This window comes from Lissotriton helveticus, chromosome 1_2 (genome assembly GCF_964261635.1).
Source record: "Lissotriton helveticus chromosome 1_2, aLisHel1.1, whole genome shotgun sequence".
NCBI classification, from domain to species: domain Eukaryota; kingdom Metazoa; phylum Chordata; class Amphibia; order Caudata; family Salamandridae; genus Lissotriton; species Lissotriton helveticus.
Genome location: NC_136058.1, coordinates 321,917,647 through 321,937,971, shown reverse-complemented (window position 1 = coordinate 321,937,971; position 20,325 = coordinate 321,917,647). Strand labels below are relative to the sequence as shown.

The following is a 20,325-nucleotide window of genomic DNA, read 5'->3' as shown; positions in this document are numbered from 1 at the left end:
CTGCTCACGAACACTGCTGTCAAGTGTCATGGTCGTCCAAATTGTATGCACTACTCCCATATCAAGAGGGCAAGGCACGAAGGGGAAGGGAGAGAGTCAACAGCTGCCAATTCTCCTAGTCTCCCACGATGCAAGGTATTTGAGGCTTCAGAGGAGGAGGAGGAAGACCAGACCAGAAACCCACCATCTCCATTGAATGAACAACCAGCTGAATCACAGACTGATGTGGAGGTTGCAAAACCTGTGACTTCTTTGATTCCAACAACTGGACTGAGAATACGCATACGCAGAGGCAGTGAAAATGCGTGGAGAAATTGTCATGTGGTTACATTAGGTCTGAGCAGCAACACCTCCATTTTACATGCTCACGTTTTTTAAGTTGCCTTCTTTTAAACACATTTGACAAACATTGTATTGCATGCCTGTCCAGCATCATATTCTCTGAAATAGCATTGGTTACATTTCCACTTTGAAGGCATATTACCCATTAACAGGATGTGGCCTAACGATTAGAGCGGTTGATCTCAAATTTGGGGAACCGGGTTTGAGTCTCGGCAATGACGCTCAACATCCTGTGATTCTGGGCAAATCACTTAATCTCCTCGTACCTAACAAACATGAATATGTCCTTGTGTAATGCAACTGGTGATCATGTAAAGCGCTCTGATACCTTCAGGTCAAGTTTGCGCAATCAAATATTCTGGAGAAAAAAAGGGGTTACATTCACTACGCAGAATGTTGTTGTATTTATTGTTCATTCAGCGACAGAGCTGTCAAAATACAATCAATAATAGCAGCTGGCTGAGGCTTCTGTATGGCAAGATGAGTGATGTTTCTTACATATACAGCATCACTTCCTTGTTTAGTTAGAGTAGCATTTTGCTGACACTGAGGGGTCATCCCATGCCGTAATTCCATCCCAGCTGATTCCTGTCTGCCTCTTGCTATGGATGCTGTCCAGCCCTCCACCAAGACGGGCAGCCTGATGACACTTACCACAGGTAATAGGGAGTTAGGTCGCTCTATAGGGGGTTTTCAGATTCACCCATCCTAGACACACTAGGTTACGTAGAGCTAGGTAGGGATATAGGGGCAGATTTATGTTAACTGGCGCATCCCTAGGGATGCGCCAGTTAATGTGCGCTACAGTGCGCCACAGCTCCGCCACCCATGGTGCGCCGTTTTTTAAAGGCGGCGCACCATGGGGCAAAACGGCAGAGATGCGTGACGCATCTGTGCCGTAAAGGTGGCGCATTGCTGGAGTTGCGTCGCAAGCGCGACGCAGCTCCAGCAAGGCTCGGGGGTGCCCCATCTTCACAATGCTGCGTCAAGACCTACGCCTGCTTCAAGCAGGCGCAGGGTTTTGACGCAGCATTGGCCTGAAAGTGACTGAGTGAAATCTTATAGATTTCACTCAGCTACTTTCAGGTGGCGTTCCTGCGCAGGAACGCACCCCCCTGCGCAGGAACGCCTCCTTATGGCGCAGGGCTTTACAACGTGACGCATCTCCTAGATGCGTCATGTTGTAAATAGGGCGCATTGTTTGCGCCGCCGTTGCATCAAATAAAGTGACGCAATTGTGGCGCAAAGAGGCGCAAGGGCCTCATAAATCTGCCCCATAATATATTACAATATTTACATGCTATCATATATTCACTGTTATAGCACAATGGTTGAACTGTTGATCTTCTTCACTATTCTTACCATGCTAATTATGTTATTCTGTTTCCTCCTATTGATTATTGCAGCACACATATTTTACTATATAAGCCAAATGCTTCAATAAATATTGAAGCTTCATGTTGTGTATTTCTTGTGTACTTCTTTGGGTATGCATAAGTAACCAAACAAAATGGTTCTGGATCTGTTACCAGGAGTTCCTTGGGGAGTCAGGATTGTCATGCTGTGATGGTGCACATTCTATTTGTTACCTTGTCAGGTTAGGGGTACAGATGCTGCACTGTGAGCTAGCAGGGCTTAGGCCAACACTTCCTGAGGGTGTGCTTGGAATCAGTCTTGCTGATGTGTATGCTGCCCAACAAATGCACAGTTTTACTAGGAAAAGCATAAGCCATATGACAAACGGAAACTGATCTGACACAACAACCTGCCAGAAAGACAGAGTCTGAAATTTAACAAAAAGACTCTACTTTGGAAAGTGAACAACTTGCATCTGAATCAAAAAACGTGAGCACTTCAAGGGAAAGTTGGCCAAAACAACAACTCTTAAAAAGAGACAATTGAGACATAAGACCAGACCAGAGTTGATCAGGGGAGATAGTGAGAAAGGAAAACAAGAATAAACAGACATTCATGACTTTGAATCAATTGAGTTAAAACAACCAAAAAGAGAGAAAGGGGAAATGAATGTACGCTGGTCCCAACTGGACATATTATGCAAAAATTAAATTTGATTCAGATGATTTTTGACAGATTGAGATGAACCTCCTTGAAACAAAACAAAGAAAGACTAAAAAGCTGTAAAGATTTGAAAATTGACAACTGACAAACATTAAAAGGACAATTAGAGAGGGAAACAGTTAAAAATGTGCGAACATTCGTGACAAGAATTTTCAATTCTATTAAGGACACGGAGGCGAGGATTATGCTTCTAAATTTTCTTTACTGAAAATTCTCAGCAGCCAATCAGAAAGTGAAAAAATAAAATACATACTACAATACCCATGAACCTTAGAGGGTATCACATGTTAACCATAGAGTATACCCCTATATAAGGAGTGCAAGAGAATACCACATCCTCTTTCTTTGTGTAAAATAACAGGTAAGTCCAAATTATAATAAAAATAATAAACATAGTCCAAGATCCGGAACCATAGGGAAGACGAAGTCATCCATCAGAAGGAAATCCACTAGTCAAGAGGCAACCATGAAAACTTGAAGGTATCTTCAATGAAACAGCATCCAACGTGAGGCCACGAAGAGTCTCCGCAAAGATGAACGACACCCAAACGTTACTTGAGGTCAGAACTTGAAATCAAAAGACAAAGCCGAAATACCAGATCCCCAAAGAAATTACATCATAAGGGGAGGGTAGAAAAAAAGAGCATATACATATACATTATAGTATAAACATTTCAAATCAGACATTACAGTACTGAATTATGGGTGAGATAATCCTCGCCTCCATGGGCGTAGTTCGCGTAGCCGCACTCCGCGAAGCTACGCGAAGACGCACTTGCACTCCGCGAGCTACGCGTAGCTCCGCGGACATGCGTAGTAGCTTGCTAGACCCGTTCGCGCGCCGTTTTTCGTCTTCGGGAGCGCGGTGCGCGTGTTCGGGGCTACTGCTGGCGGTGGTTGTTGAGCACTTCCATCTTGCGTGGATTGTGTACTACTTTGAGACAGCGATAAGTTTAGTTCTGGCTCAGTATCACTGCTCGCAAGCAGAAGGCTGGCTACCTCTTCGACCCTCATCATGTGCTTGGCCCTGGGATGCTGGCTTGCCCCCACTAATGCAGATGTGCTGGTCCCAGCTTGCACCCCAGACCCCGCTGCTGCAGGCGTACCTTTTGGGGTGCCAAAAAAGGTTTTGGGGTCCATACCAGACTTAAGTGACACTTCCTTCTGCTGTTCCTTCTTCGCAGCAACTTTCTTTGTGGTGGAGGACCTGGTAGATTTCTTAGGGCCCATCTTCTTCTGATGTCCGTCAGCTCACAGCAGCACAAATTGCAGAGATGTCTGGTCAGATGAGTCACACACCACACGTGGCGTACAACTGAAGGACGTCCGTCTGGCAGTAGAACGAGCGATGGATGAAAAAACAACCAGCACCTCCTCAGTCTTTTTTGTGCACCTACAAGTAAAGAAGGCAGAACAACATCAGTCAAACAAGCAGTAAGGCAACATGAACAATTGAAAGACACACAGGTCAATGTATAAAAGACAAAACAGAAGACTAATAATACCAGTCCAGCAGCACCACAGCTCAAAGGCCACATGAAGTCCAGAAAGAACCAATAAAGTCAAGCAGGCCTATAGATACCAATATGGACAGAAAAACGAGGATGCCTGCTGCACATGACAGGTTAATGTGCAAGGAATAAATAGCCCATGGCTAAGACAGAGGTTGTAAACATAACACCGCAAAAACACATACAAAGAAACCCCTGCCCAGGCTCCCAAAACAACAACCAAATGACAAATTCTGTTTTTTTGGGTGCACAAGAAAGACCTGCAACATTTTTGAGAAACTTTTATGCAACTCGGGACATATTGTCCGCGAGAATGCTAAATCGGCATGTTCGGCAGCGCGAACGGAATAAAAAGTCGTGTTCGCGTTCCCGAGCAAGTACATTGAGTGCGCGAACAAGACAAAAAATGTAAGTTCACGTGCTCACATGGTGCGAAGTTACCAAAACTACCCAAGCTGTATTCCTAGGGTTACCTAATGGCAGAAATTGACAGAGTATTTAAAGTTTAAACACACCCAAAACCAGAAATACCCCACACATGAAAATAAGATTTTCTATATCAATCCAAGACATCCATGATTTTCACATTAAGGGTACACCACAAAAACAGTTGATTAACTTTCATGACCCTACTATGAGTAGTACCTATGGCCTACTGCCAGAGTAGGCCACAAGGTTGGAGGCCTATGCCTATGGCAAAAGCACAAAGGAAGGACACACAAAATGGCCGCCGACATAGGGCCTGGCCACCAACAACAACATGGCAAAATCACAAAGGATGTATACACAAAATGGCCTCCACCACATGGCCTGGCCACCAACAACAACATGGCAAAATAAATCACAAAGGAAGCATACACAAAAAGATCACCACCATAGGGCCTGGCCACCAACAACAACATGGACAACTTTACAAAATGGCCTCCACCACATGGCCTGGCCACCAACAACAACATGGCAAAATATATCACAAAGGAAGCATACACAAAATGGCCGCCACCACATGGCCTGGCCACCAACAACAACATGGCAAAATCACAAAGGATGTATACACAAAATGGCCTCCACCACATGGCCTGGCCACCAACAACAACATGGCAAAATAAATCACAAAGGAAGCATACACAAAAAGATCACCACCATAGGGCCTGGCCACCAACAACAACATGGACAACTTTACAAAATGGCCTCCACCACATGGCCTGGCCACCAACAACAACATGGCAAAATAAATCACAAAGGAAGCATACACAAAATGGCCGCCACCACATGGCCTGGCCACCAACAACAACATGACAAGAAAGAGAAGACAGACAATAATGCCTATGGCAAAGGGACAATGCTTTGCTTCAGAAAATGGACACACCACACCACCGCCCAAATTGGTCACCCCACCCCAAAAAAAAAAAAAAAATAACATAGAGGAGAGAAAATGGAAGTGGTCCATGCTCCAAAAAGAGAAAACTACTACCAAAATGAGAACATAACATAAATGAGGACTTTTTAGGTGCACAAGAAAGACCTGCAACATTTTTGAGAAACTTTTATGCAACTCGGGACATATTGTCCGCGAGAATGCTAAATCGGCATGTTCGGCAGCGCGAACGGAATAAAAAGTCGTGTTCGCGTTCCCGAGCAAGTACATTGAGTGCGCGAACAAGACAAAAAATGTAAGTTCACGTGCTCACATGGTGCGAAGTTACCAAAACTACCCAAGCTGTATTCCTAGGGTTACCTAATGGCAGAAATTGACAGAGTATTTAAAGTTTAAACACACCCAAAACCAGAAATACCCCACACATAAAAATAAGATTTTCTATATCAATCCAAGCCATCCATGATTTTCACATTAAGGGTACACCACAAAAACAGTTGATTAACTTTCATGACCCTATGAGTAGTACCTATGGCCTACTGCCAGAGTAGGCCACAAGGTTGGAGGCCTATGGCAAGAGCAAAGTGGCTGGAAACATTAAATGGCCGCCAACACATGGCCAGGCCAACCACAGAAAGTTAATACAATGAACTCATGCATGCCTACACACTAACTACATGGGGTACTAGGGTCAGATATTGGCTTAAAAATTAGAAACATTTTAAATTCCACAAAATGCAATGTTAGAAAAAAATTACAATTTGGGACCTCATGAAAGTACAGGCCTCCATCAATAATTTCATTCCAGGATTGAATACTGTTGTTAAAAAAAAAATCAAATCAAACAAGCACAAGTCTACATCACTCATACATTACACAAACTTACTTGAAAAAGAGAATTCCAATTCAAAAAGTCCTCATTAAATCCAAGGTAAATCAGTAATGCAGCCAACACAGACAGAAAGTGATCCTTCCAGCTCAAAATCCAAAGGAAAGTGAGCACCACATGGACAAAGCACTGGGAGGAGCCTGGTGGACAGGAACAGGAAGTTGTAAACTCAAGAGCCCTTCCTCCTTACTCTGCAAAACAAGAGTAGAAACAAAAAGAGGGGTCCTTCCCCCCTAAAAATAAAGCCAAAGGTACAACTTTAAGGTTTTTTGCTTTTTTTTCCTAACCAAAATGGTAATTTATTATGGTTTTAACATGCTCGCGAGTTATTCTGTGCAAGAATGCAGTTTCTGCGTGTTCGGCAACTCGATCTTACCAAAAAGCATCCTCGCGCATCCTTATGACGCTATCTCGCATCAAAATGACGTTATCGCGTTCGCACAGTCGCACGGGACTGTGCGAGAGTGTTTCCAAACATGGTGGCACAAGCGACCAGGAAAAAACGAACGCAGAACGAAGGTAAGCCATTGCCGCGCACGCGATAATGTTATTCAGCGCGCGAGAACTACGCTACGCACCGGATCGCGGAGTTATCGACAGCTACGCGTTCTCCGCGGAACGCGGAGCTGCCGAAACTCCGCAAGCTCCGCGAACGGAGCGTAGTTCTTCGCCCAGGGTTAGTCCTTAGTAGAATTGAAAATTCTTGTCACGAATGTTCGCAAATTTTTAATTCTATGTCAGGACCGGAGGCTTTGATTATGCTTCTTTAAAGCTGATCCACCACAACAGATGCAACATTAATAATAGGTTTGTAATAAAACATTTTAAATGTAGAGTCAGACGACCAATCAGCTGTTTTCATAATATCCGTCAAACTGACTCCCAAAGAAAAGGCTTTGGATGCCATAGCTCCACGAGCAGAATGAGCACCAAATCTAGAAGGGGAACATCCTTTACGACGCGGATGTTACCCCGCGCTACCATTACGACGCGTCTCTTACAACGCAAGTCGTAACCACGACTTGCGCTGGAGGGCGCTCAAGATCCAGGAATAGTTAATTTACTATTACAACACCTTCCCTACTATCCACGGGGACTGGTGTTGGAATAGTAAATTAAACTATTCCTAAGTCCGCACCCTACAGCGCAAGTCGTGGTAACGACTTGCATTGTAAAACACGGGTTGTAACGGTACGCGTGGTAATAGCCCGCGTCGTACCGTCATACATCCAATCTAGAAACATCAATACCTGCTTCGCTCATGAGCCAACGCACCCATCTTGCTAATGTAGCTGGGGTCACTGGGCAAAAAGGTTTCTGCAAAGCAATCAATAATTGACCCGTCATATCTAGACGAAAACCTGCAGTACTCACCTCATAATCACGGATACATTGTACCACACACAGTTTCGGGTTGTCAGGAAAAGCAGGATAAGTGACGGAAGAGGTGTTACATTTAGTACGCCTTGTAATGTGAAAAGTAACACCCTCTGGAGAAAACTGACGACCTGTCAATTCAAGAGCGCGAATATCAGAAACGCGCTTACAGGAGACTAGACAGAGTAGCATAGCAAGTTTGGCAGAAAGCTACTTACGAGACGAAGATGGATTTACCAGCCAGGAATCCAAAAGACGTAGGACAAGTGAGACATCCCAAAGCTCTGAATATTTAGAGCAGGGAGGTTTAACCAATCGGATACCTCTAAGAAGTTTACATAACAACGGATGTTCCCCAATACGTTTGCCGTCAATGGGCATATGGCCTGCTGAGATGGCTGACCGGAAATTGTTAACAGTGCGGTAAGCAAGACCCGAGGCGGCCAACGACGCTAGGAAGTTTACTACCAAGGAGACATCTGCCGAAGAAGGATCCACTTGCCGTTGAGAGCACCAATCACACCAACGTTTCCGTGCTGTAGCATAACGTTTGTGGGTGTTGGGCGGCCAAGCTTCGATGATAAATCTGGCAGCGTCTCTCGAAAGGCCTGGGACGTTCCAGCGATCCCCGAAATTTGCCACGTGACCAGCAAGAGTTGACCTACCATTACTAATGGATGAGGAGACTGAAGAGGGTCTACAACAGATTCCACCGCTGGGGAAGAAGGACTGGAACAGCACACAACATCTCCAGGAGCACCGGTAACCATGCTTGAGCCCTCCAAAGAGGAGTGATCAAAATCAGTTCCGCCTGATAACACTTGGTCCCAGCCAGGACCCTCGGAATCATCATGAACGGAGGGAACGCATAACAAAGAGCCGGAGTCGGAGGCCACACCTGCAGAAAGGCATCCGTGGCTAGAGCCTCCAGATCCGGACACCAACTGAAGAATACTGGAATCTGTTTGTTGAGCCTGGAGGCAAACAGATCGATCTGGAAAGGACCCCACAACTTGGACAGGAAACAAAACACTCGAGGGTGAAGACGCCAATCGCTGAAATCCCAGAGAGATGTCGGGAGTTCCAATTGGCAACCTGGTTGCTGTGCCCTGGGAGATACTCTGCCACCACAAACAATTTGTTCTGCAGGCAAAAATGCCAAAAATCATTCGCAATCTCCGTTAGAAGTCGGGATCGGGTCCCGCCTAACTTGGTGACATAACGAACCGCAGAAACGTTGTCCATGCGGAGAAGAATGCAACAATTCATCTGACGGGGCGAGAGACACCGAATCGCAAAGGAACCCGCTAGAAGCTCCAGGCAATTGACGTGGAGAGACAGTTCCTGTGGAGAGCAACAACCTTCCGTGAACACTTCACCGCACCGGGCTCCCCAACCCAACTGACTGGCATCCGATTTGATGACTACCTCCGGCGTATTGCCGAATAGGGCTCGACCGTTCCACGACTCCATATGTTCCAGCCACCACAGCATCTCCCACCTCGCTTCCTCCGAGAGAGGAATCTGATCGGAATACCTGAGGCCTTTCTGGAGATGGCTTATCTTGAGCCGTTGAAGTGCTCGGTAATAAAGGGGACCCGGGAAGATCGCCTGTATGGAAGAAGCTAACAACCCGACAACCCGGTCTACCGACCTTAAGGACACAGTCTGCTTGTTCAAAATCAACCTCAACTCTCTCTTGATTGACCTGATCTTCTGAGCAGGCAAGAGGAGTTGACAAGAAAGGGAATCGACCAGGAAGCCCAGAAACACCACCGATTTTGAGGGAATCAACACAGATTTCTGAGGATTGACCAGAAATCCCAAATTCTGAAGTAGGTCGATTGTCCAGGCAAGATGTTGTAACACCAGATGGGGACACTGACCCAAGATGAGAATGTCGTCTAGATAAATGATGAGGCAAACGCCCCTCGTGCGAAGATACTCGACCGCAGGCCTCAGACGTTTCGTGAAACACCAAGGTGCTAACGAGAGGCCGAAAGGGAGGACCATGTACTCGTACCACGTCCCCTGCCATTGGAACTGAAGAAAACGACGATGGGGTCCGTAAATGGGCACTGACAGATAAGCGTCTTTCAGATCCAGGCGGACCATCCAGTCCCCTTCCAGAAGAAGATCGCGAAGAAGATTGATCCCCTCCATCTTGAAGTGACGATATACATCCCATCCTTTGAACTCCCTGGGATTTAAAACAAGCCTGGATCCACCCCCCTTCTTCTGGACCAGGAAGACGTTGCTGACAAAGCCTTGGGGATGCCAAACAGTCTGCAAAATGGCTCCTTTTAGAAGCAGAGAGTCAATCTCGCTGGAAATGAAGGCCTGATCTTGATGGGAAAAAAACACCGGACGAGGGGATTGAGCCTGAGAGGGGGAATGAAGGAATTTGATCTTGTAACCGTGCACCGATTCCAGGATCCATGCATCTTGCGAGATCTCTTGCCCTTTGCTGAGTAAAAACCGGAGTCGACCCCCCAATTGAACCTCTGAAAAGGGAATTAGGCTCACCTGAGGCAGCGGAGTCGCGTTGACCTCCCTGGTTATACCATAGCGTCCCTTCTTGTTGAAGTTGCGTGATAAACGTGTGGGATAGAAGTTTGCAGAGGAATTTGAGTTTTGGAATTTTCCACGCTGTGAATTATATCCTCGCTGGGAACCTTGTTGGTCACCGTGGCTGAACGGCCGCCCACGATGTCATCCAGCCCTTCCAAAAACCGGACGAAAAGCCTGTTTCAAGGAACCTTACGCTTTATCAAGGCCACGGAAGGTGGCGACAAATTTTGTTAGTTCCTTTAGAAAAGGTTGGCCAAATAAAAGACCTTGTGCTAAGGGGCCCGACTCAGAAGAGGATAACTTTGCTAATTTCGGGTCAAGTTTCAGTAAAATAGAGCGACGGCGCTCACTAGACATCGCACAACTGGCATTCCCCAAAATACAAATAGCGTGCTGAGCCCAACCAATTAAGTCATCAGGATGGATAATTTGGCCTGAAGCCTTGGATTTATAACCCAAATCCAAAATTTTGGTTAAAGGGCCAGCCAGATCGAGTAATGTGTCCTGACAGGATCTCCAAGCACGATCCAATCCTTTCTTAGGATCTTTGGTATATTTTTTCAAATAGGTAAGCATGGAAGGATCCATCTCTGGAGTATCTCCGCCACCTTGTCTGCTAAATCTGGGCGGGGGCATTCGGAGCGCAAACACGCCCTGACATCTTTGCCAAAAGGTTGCCTCAAATGGGACTGCACATAATCAGCAACCTCAGAAGAGGGAAGCCAAGAAGAATTGGGATGAATAATTGCAGTGGGATCAAATGTTAGCAAATTGGCATGAGAAGCAGCGTCAGCGAACCGCTCCTTGCGTTGTTTCTTGGCTGGAGGAGGAGCAACGTCGGAATCAGACGTGGAAGAAGAGGAGGAGGTATCACTGCGAGGAGATTCAGAACATTTGTCTTTGCTTGCAGACACATAGGAATGGTCAGAGGACAAGGTCTGTGCAAGCTTGGCAAAGTCCGCCGAATGAGGGTTCTTAGAAGCCTTGCCGCCGGATGCAACACGGGATTTTGCGCCAGGTACCCAGCCCTGCTGAACAGCGTAAATGCATAGGTGGCGTTTTAAGGGTGCAATAGCCCAGGCCATAGCTTTGTTAATGGAGTGTTGTACTCCCACATCCAGAGCCTCAACAAGCTCAGTCTCCAAAGACCCAGAGGGTTCCTCCTCAAAGTAGTCTGCATCATCATAATAATAGTCAGACATGATAGGCACTGGTAAGTGACAATTCAACTCACAGGAGGAAAAAAGGAGCCAATATGCACTGTCAGGAACGCAGAATAACCCAAAATAATGACAGTGACAAGTCAGGGGCAGTTGGAAAACCTCAGGCAAGCCAAGAAACACAGCAACTGAGAAGTCCAAGTGCGCAAATCAATAATATTAAAGTGTGGAGGGAGGGCTTGCCCAGCACTACCACTCTAGGCAGAGCCTATGCAAACTATCCAGCCCAAAGCCCTACAACATAACCTGGGCGTCGCTGGGAGACTGGCAAGGTTGTGGGTGTAGAGCAAATGCAAGTGCTGCTCCTGCGCTCAGAAATACCGGCAGTCAGCTGTGGGAAAATGCTGTTATGCCAAAAATGGCCGCTGCGCATGCGCAGAACGACCGAAACACAAGCCAGCTTGAGGTCGGCGCTGGTAGAGTGCGCGCGACCTCGCTCCTTGTCTCCCGCTCCACTGTGCAGCCCGCAGGCACCAAGCGCCCGGGACTCGGGAGGCGGACTGCGGTCCCTACTGCGTGTACAAAGCCAAAAGCAGACAGAAAAACCCGAGCACGATGTATCGGGAAAGAAAAGAGCTGCCGGACAGGACTGGAGACCAAGGAAATTCAGACGGCAGCGCCCGCACAGAGACGAGGGCCGCCACGTGAGAAACACACACCGCACAAGGGGAATGCCGAACAACAGAAAAACCTGCACAGACGTAGCACATAGCACAAAAGCGCCGGAAGCGGGCAAATATAGCAACAACTGCAGCGCAAACAGCGAGCAGACAGGCACACAAAGGTATTTAAGCAATTTAAACAGCAATGCATAGAAAGATCATTTCATCTAGACAAATAAGCATTATAATGAAGAGGAAATGCACTTAACTGGCTGCAGAGCAGCAAAGAAAGAGGATGTGGTATTCTCTTGCACTCCTTATATAGGGGTATACTCTACCGTTACCATGTGATACCCTCTAAGGTTCATGGGTATTGTAGTATGTATTTTATTTTTTCACCTTCTGATTGGCTGCTGAGAATTTACAGTAAAGAAAAATGAGAAGCATAATCGGAGCCTCCGGTCCTGACATAGAATTGAAACACTTAAGGCATTAAGCTGATGCAGAATAAATGGTCGTAACAGATAGGGGGGAGACAATATGTTAAACCTTAGAGGACGATTTCTTGTTTATTGTAGAACTTTCCTTGGTTAAATTTAAGCTTAAAAAAATACTTTTATTTCTAGAGCAGACGGTGACTGGTCTATTAGGTCTAACAGAAGATAGTGGGTGAGAATACCCTTTTGAGTAGCAATTAAAGTTAAGTTGACCACAGCACAGTCACACTGCAAAACTATAGTTGTAAGTATGGCAGTAGTCGTTTCAGTTGCTATGTCTATTTGCGGGGGTGACCTTCCTAATCTAAATAGTTTTACTGTTGCTTCTGTGACTAGCCCTCCATCTCTTTAAAGGATAAAGTCCCTTTCACAGTACGAGAATATTTATTGGTATAATGTGTATTAGAATATGTTATCTGAATACGTTAAGGTTATGCAAGGTGAAAATAATTGTATTTGCTTTTATCTGCCTTCTTCTGCAGCTGAAGGGGCAGCTCATTCCTTTATTTTATTCTTTCTCTTGTTCTGTTTTTGTTAATCTATATTACCAGCAAAACTTGATTGAACTCTTTTGTTCTAATTTTCCTTAGAAAATGTACCTATTGTAAATCGAGAATCTGTGGGCTACTAAACATATGTTCAATACTTATAAAGGGTCTAAATGAAGGGAACAGCATGAGTTTATGATGACATTCTTTACTCCTTTATCTAACAAAAGCATTACAGATCATAACGTGCATGATGCAACATGTAAAATTAATGCAAAGAAAAGAATCGTCATAGATTAATTGAATGAAAGGACAGGAGAAGATGAAGAAAGAGAAGAGAGAACAAATGCTGTCCATATTAATGGGAAAGGTGATGAGATTTTAAAGGAACCTCCAACTAAATTGAGTCTTGAATTGAATAAAAAAGAAGACTTATGTATGGTACGACAGCCAGAGGAAAATGAGACAGCCAAGAAATTAGTATGGAGTGAGTGTGAACACAGCTATTCAATAAAAGGAAATATTTTTTACAAGGTAGAAGCTACCATTAAAGGCAAGTATTATATATATGTGGTAAATCTCCTTATTCCCAGTTACCACCTAATTAGGTAGGAAGTTGCTATGCTGCATTACTAATAAGTTAGATTCACCTCTCGACAAGTATATTGAATTAAGTTGATGAAGCATCAAGCAGATTGGTGATTATATTTTTGGAGCATTAATACAATTTGTAGGAGTAGCACTGAATGATATAATGATTAGAAAATGTACTATCTTAGTTGACAGGCTTCCTACTAACACTGCATGTGATTTAACAGTGATTAATAAAGAGATGTTTGCAATCTGGGCTATGAATATGCAAAACCGTCCTGCGCTAGATTTGCTCCTTTCAAAGGAAGGTGGAGTTTGCAAAGTCATCAATGCTCGGCAGTGCTATGCTTACAATCCTCACATAGATAATAAGCTTAATGGCTATATTGTTAATGTTATAAACATATTGCATTAATTAACTGAACTAGAAGAGACATGCCCCCGGGAAGGATTTAGATCATTTTTCAGATCTGTTGGTAACAGGTTTGTAAAGATAGGCCAATGGCTAGGTAGTGTAGTGTTTTGTGTTATAATTTTTTTATTAGTATTTCATGTTCAAAAACAATGCACATAAAATATATAACAGTATACTAGTCCATACGTGAAATAAATAATACATTTCATGAACTCATTTCAATATACTATGGAAAGGAAAATGTGTAGCATGTTAACCACACTGTCTAATTATATAAACATTGCATTAGATAAAAGACACTATCTGTAGGTCAACACATTAGAAAGTAAAAAGGTAATAAATCATGACAAATATAGTAAAATCTAAATTATACAATAGAACATTTAAATAAGATAAGAGAGCGACATGTATATATTATAAGAGAGGATAATATCATCAATCTAAGCATAAAAAACTAAAACCATTATAATCTGAATATCATATTAACAATGTGATAGAAGAGGAAAACAGTAAACATATCCAATAAAATAATTTCCTTGCAAGATATAAAAGATAGTATAAAATATAGGAAAGATCTTTGAAATTGATAATAGATTAAAGTGTATAGGTATGTTGCATAGAAGTAGAAGCACTATCTCTCACTGAAGCATCATCTAGTGTGAAGAAGGGGGCCCAAATTTGATTAAACAGATCCAACTGATTCTTTACATTATATATAACTCTTTCATGGGAAGCAGTTTGTATCATTGTTGTAAGCCAGGATTCTGGAGATGGTGGAGTTGGAGATTTCCATAACCTGAGTATGCAGATTTGGCAGTTTCTAAAGCAGTATGCAGAAGTCTACTCTGAGGTTTAGAAAGATATTGAAAGGATATGAAATCATGTAATATAATTGTGGAAGGTGAAAGCGGTAGTTGTAATGAAACAGTGCGACTTAATGTCCGGCCTATGAAATGCCAATAAGATTGAATCATAGGACATCTACATATAATATGCATGATATCGCAACCATAATTATTACATCTCCAGCAATTCGTATGTAGAAGTAATCCTGCCTTGTTCAACTTTACTGGGGACCAGTGCCAGTCATGGAGTAATTTGAATAAAGAAAATTTCAATCTGGATTCCCGGGCACCTTTACCTAATAAAGTAAAGTAATGAATCTATCCATTCTTGGTCACTGTAAGTGGTGGATAATCGTGATTGCCATTTGTCCTTAAGATTATTAGTAGTGGATTGAGAGAATAAATGTGATGGGAATATTTTATATAAGCCTGACGTGACTCCTTTACATTTCCCCCAAGTAGTGTAGTGTTTTGAAACTGCTATTAACACCAATTTTTGTCATACTTATTGGAATTACATATGTGCTTATTTCTTGAAATGTTGCAAAGGAATTAGAATGATGATGAAATCTTTGGGCCGGGGAGGGGAGATCAAGCGCTAATTTTCTAATAATAAAAATATTGCGCTATATGTGAGCTATTGCTAATATTGAACTCTGTTTACATTCTCTTTCATCCTATGTCATTTGCTAATATTATTGATTCTGCTTCAATAATAAACTTTAATAGTTTCACACTAGTCAGCACTAAAGGTTCTCAGTGGTAGTCTCCTGAATCTACTAAGCCAATCATCAGTCTGGTGAACCAGCAGCTACTCGCTCTTCTGTCAGTGGCTTTCCTCTGAGTGTGGAATGTTGGTATAACTGGAGACACTTCAATTGAAGGACAAATACATGTAATAAAACAGTTCCAATTTTCAAATTTAAAAAAATGTGTTCCACTCCAATAAAAATAAAATCTTTCCCTGGCCAGAATCGAACCATAGATGTAAAAATAGTAAGCAAAGCAAAAGTAAGCATAAGTAAAAAACACAAATACAAAGAAAAACATATTTATAAATATATATACATATAAATAGTCATTATATATATTTCCTCTAAAGTAGGTTTATGGAAGAAAAATCACCTGTTTCCTGACCGGAAATCGAACCCGGGCCGCGGCGGTGAGAGCGCCGAATCCTAACCACTAGACCACCAGGGAGCGCTTATATTGAAGTTTAGCACTCGTGAAGTACACTGTGCGGCTGAATCTGTTTCTCAGTTGAATTTTGTTTCTCAACTAAAGTAGGTAAAACACGCTAGTATTATTAAGGGTGGGAACATAGCAGCAGACGCAGACAGTGCACTACATTGAGGCAAACTACGAGGAAAACAACGACTGTGCCTCAAATAGGTCAAAGTCTGTGGAGCGTTTTCAAGCATTGAAGATGTCTGACACATCAAGAAATATCATCAAATAAAATAGAAAGTGCAATGAAACGGGTGATGAGAGCTTCTTCTCGGGGCCCCTGCAGGAGGGCAGCTCTGAGGTGTCCCGGGTGCACACTTGCACCAGCAGCCCTCCCTGGACAGTCTCCTTTGGATGATGGGACCCGAGGCCCTAATTGTAGAGTGAAATAAACAGGACTACACGTCTCAGCATGCACTGTAAACACGTGACCTGGGTTTGGTTACTCATGCCTGGACCCAGAAAATATAATGGGGCAGATTTATGAAGGCCTTGCGCCGCCGGTGCGTCACTTTATTTGACTCAAAGGCGGCGCAAACAATGCGCCCTATTTACAACATGACGCATCTAGGAGATGCGTCACGTTGTAAAGCCCTGCGCCATAAGGAGGCGTTCCTGCGCAGGGGGGGGCGTTCCTGCGCAGGAACGCCTCCTAAAAGTGGCTGAGTGAAATCTATGAGATTTCACTCAGTCACTTTCAGGACAATGCTGCGTCAAAACCCTGCGCCTGCTTGAAGCAGGCGTAGGTCTTGACGCATCATTGTGGAGATGGGGCACCCTCGAGCCTTGCTGGAGCTGCGTCGCGCTTGCGACGCAGCTCCAGCAATGCGCCACCTTTACGGCACAGATGCGTCACGCATCTGTGCCGTTTTTGCCCCATGGTGCGCCGCATTATAAATGCGTATAAGGGAGGGGGGTTTTACCCAAAGGATTCCACATGGGACCTGGGTGCTATATGATGTACAAAAGAGGGGTCCCAGTGAACTAATGTATAATTATTTAAATTTATTAAGGACAAAGTAATAAAACAATCAACGCACTGTAAATTAATCACAATGAGTAAACCAATACAATTGATAAATGACAGTGCCCCAGAGGAAAGGGAGTGAGATAGCGTGATGCTGTGAAAGGAAGAAGAAGGTGGAAGGGTAGTAGTCGTGACAAATAAAAATTATCCAATTTCATTCGAAATACAAACACTATTCAACGGCTTCAGATCCCTGAGCCAAAGTGAGGGATCATCACATATCCCATTTTTCTTAAGATTGTCTATGTTGACACTGGTATGAAAATATCCAAATTAGTGCGGGCGGTGTCAACTGAGGAAAGTAAAAGGTAGCCGTCGACGTTTCGACCCCACGCTACAATTGTAGGCGTACTTGTAGCCTTACATCGGGGTCTTCATCAGGACAGGGTATATACAGGGTGCACTACAATTTCTGCAGCAAGGAACACCGAAGGTGTGTACTATTCTTTACGTTTTCGGTCAGAAAGATATAGGACAACCTTCGGCAGGAACTGAGATCGCATCAAAGCCGACCGCTCACAAACGCCGTATCTAATACTGGCGTAAAATTCTCCTTATTGACGACCCAGCCTCTTGGTGTCTACAGTCCCCAAGGTATTTTTATTATAAATGTGGCGCACCATGGGTGGCGGAGCTGCGGCGCAGGATGAGTGGCGCGTCCCTGGGGATGCGCCAGTCATCATAAATCTGCCCCAAAAGCTTTGAAGAGGATGGTGGGGAGTGAACGTCCGTGTCAGTGGTTCTTTTGATTTCACTATGTGCCTGGAAGTTCTAAAGCATTACACTTAAATAAAAGATGAAAAGTTCACCATCATATAAAATAAGTCCCCATTCAGAGGCGCCGCCCTTTTATTATTGTTATTTAGCGTGGAAAAAATTCTTCTTTTACACGTCATTCATCATGTAGAACTCCGATTTTTTATTTCAATAAGAACACCCCATTACACGTTTTCATTTCCAAGAAAGTACACAGCAGCCTAAAATAATAATAAAAAGGCAGAAATCCAACCCTAAAGGTGTAGCACTTACACTTATGTGATTGCTTTAGTAAATGTTTTAAGTTGTACGAGCTGCTGTGCTGAATAATAAAAAGTGTCAGTATCGTATTAAAAATTGCATTCAAAATAAGTGGTCAATCCTCAAAATGTGGCATAAGTTTAAAAAATAAATAAAAAGCAAATTCTCTCCCCGTCGGGGAATTGAACCCCGGTCTCCCGCGTGACAGGCGGGGATACTGACCACTATACTAACGAGGATTCGCTGTGCTCGCTGCTGCAGAGCAGGTCCTTGTTAATGTTTCATGCCGTCATGCCTGTGTCTGATCTTTTTCATTTTCCGGTTCTTGACACTAACGCAGGGGGCCGCAGGCTCCACAAACACACACACTCCCTCCCACCACACACGCAAACACACTCCCCCCTCACACCTCACAGCAGCCCTCTCGCCTCCCAGCAGACGCTCTCAGCAGCATCCCCTGATGCCAGAGTCACCACAACCAGCTCCCAGGGCTGCTCCAGACGGGGCCCCGGCCTGGCTCTTCAGCCCAGGGGCCCCCGGCTCCGTCTGATGAGGGGGCATTGCAGCGGGGGCTGCACACAGGGAGGGGGGGGGGGAGACTCTCCCCCGCCCCTTCCCCTCCCCCCAGGAGAGAGCTGGGCTGTAAAGGTGAAGAGAGGAGGCAGAAAAAGCCCCGGTGTGTGAGGGTCTGAGAAAGAGGCGCTTTCTATTGTGAAGCAGAGGGGAAAAAAGTGAAGAGTTTGCAAAAATCCTTCGAGCCGGATTTAAACCAGCGACCTAAGGATGACAGACACTCCACTACAGTCCTCCGCTCTACCAACTGAGCTATCGAAGGCTAGGTTGGGAGGGTATGACAAGGCGCTATATCACATGAGGAGTGGGCGCGGAGCCCAGCCATCTACCTCGCATTCTGCTTCTAAACACCAACTCAAGGGCTTGAGAAAACACCAAACCCTCCAATGGAGACTTTCCTTTCCTAAACAAAGCAAGCAAAGGAAAAGAAACAGGCCACCTGCGTTTCCCAAAGCTTCTTCCAAATGCTAAGACATCACTTAGCGCACCTTAGAACAACCAGTCCAGACACAGTCACAGTTACAAACTACCTTATAAACGCCTCTCAAGGGCGACTGTGACTGGCGCCCCGGACCAAACACCCCCCTTCTCTCCAGGCCCCCAGGTGGAAGAATAGGAGACCTCACCCGGAGGATACAGACTCCAGAGTGACGGTCTAGACCCGACCTTTGTGAGACATGACTGCACCAGGGCCGGACTGGCCAGGAGGCTAAAGAGAGAGCCCCCGCCGTACGGACAGACTGAGGCACTGCGCCCATCCTGCGTAAAACCGGGCTTGAGGAGCAGTGTCCCGCCCGCCCGTGTGCCTCTCTCCCGCCGGTGCTGCTTTTCCCCATCTGGCTTTACTTTAATAGTGTAAGCCCCCCCCCCCCCGCCTCCTCTTTGCCTCCTTCCACCCAGCAGATATCCGCGAAACTAGGTGGGTCGCAAAACACTGTCAGTCTGACAATTGGCTCGGGCCTGTAAACAGATTGGGAAGCAGCCATCTCCGAAGATATAGTATTGCAATCTTCAGAAGCAAGTCTCTCCCTTTCGAAGTTGTCTTGAAACTAGACTCTTGATAGAACTGGAGACCCATAGAAACAGGCCTCCTGGATTTGCCAATGCATCTTCCAAGTGGAAATACATCCGTTGTGAAGAATAAGCTTTGACGACCAGCATGGACTTTTCTATCAGTGCTTTGTCTCTGTCCCTGAAAGGTGACGTTGTTATTAGCAGGTGGCAAGTCAAGTAAAGAAGAAATGTATGTAAAGAATGATTTGCGATGTAAAACCTTAAAAAATGTGTTTAAATAGGATGCCCAAAAAAATGGAAGTACAGAGTGTAAAAAAAAATGTCCCCTTCCCTGACCGGGAATCGAACCCGGGCCGCGGCGGTGAGAGCGCCGAATCCTAACCACTAGACCACCAGGGAGCACCCACTCCTCCCTTAGAGCAGCTGCCCCAAGACATACCAGCAGGGTCAGGCCACCTCTGCTTCTGTCATAGTGTTTGCTCATCAACTACAGAAAGCACTGAAAAGCACATCAATCTAACACTGGCAAGATAGTCTTTACTGCGCTTTCGAGAACATCAACAGACACAGAAAAAACGCTGCTTTCAGGCACACCCCCAACAGAGCAACCTACTCGACCTTAAATAGGCTCAGAACTCGGGAGAGTTTGCATCCCTGCAAGATGC

The 20,325-nt window shown here is 44.7% G+C and overlaps 4 non-coding genes across 4 annotated transcripts; all 4 read right to left on the bottom strand.

Moving 5' to 3' along the window:
- Positions 1 to 15,930: 15,930 nt before the first annotated feature.
- Positions 15,931 to 16,002, bottom strand: TRNAE-CUC (transfer RNA glutamic acid (anticodon CUC)). Its single transcript has one exon. It is a non-coding gene; the product is annotated as a tRNA-Glu (tRNA).
- Positions 16,003 to 18,240: 2,238 nt separating this feature from the next.
- Positions 18,241 to 18,312, bottom strand: TRNAD-GUC (transfer RNA aspartic acid (anticodon GUC)). Its single transcript has one exon. It is a non-coding gene; the product is annotated as a tRNA-Asp (tRNA).
- Positions 18,313 to 18,822: 510 nt separating this feature from the next.
- TRNAY-GUA (transfer RNA tyrosine (anticodon GUA)) lies at positions 18,823 to 18,908 on the bottom strand. Its single transcript is given in 2 exon segments — positions 18,823 to 18,858; positions 18,872 to 18,908. It is a non-coding gene; the product is annotated as a tRNA-Tyr (tRNA).
- A 1,079-nt stretch (positions 18,909 to 19,987) lies between these two features.
- TRNAE-CUC (transfer RNA glutamic acid (anticodon CUC)) lies at positions 19,988 to 20,059 on the bottom strand. The gene has a single exon. It is a non-coding gene; the product is annotated as a tRNA-Glu (tRNA).
- Positions 20,060 to 20,325: the final 266 nt, after the last annotated feature.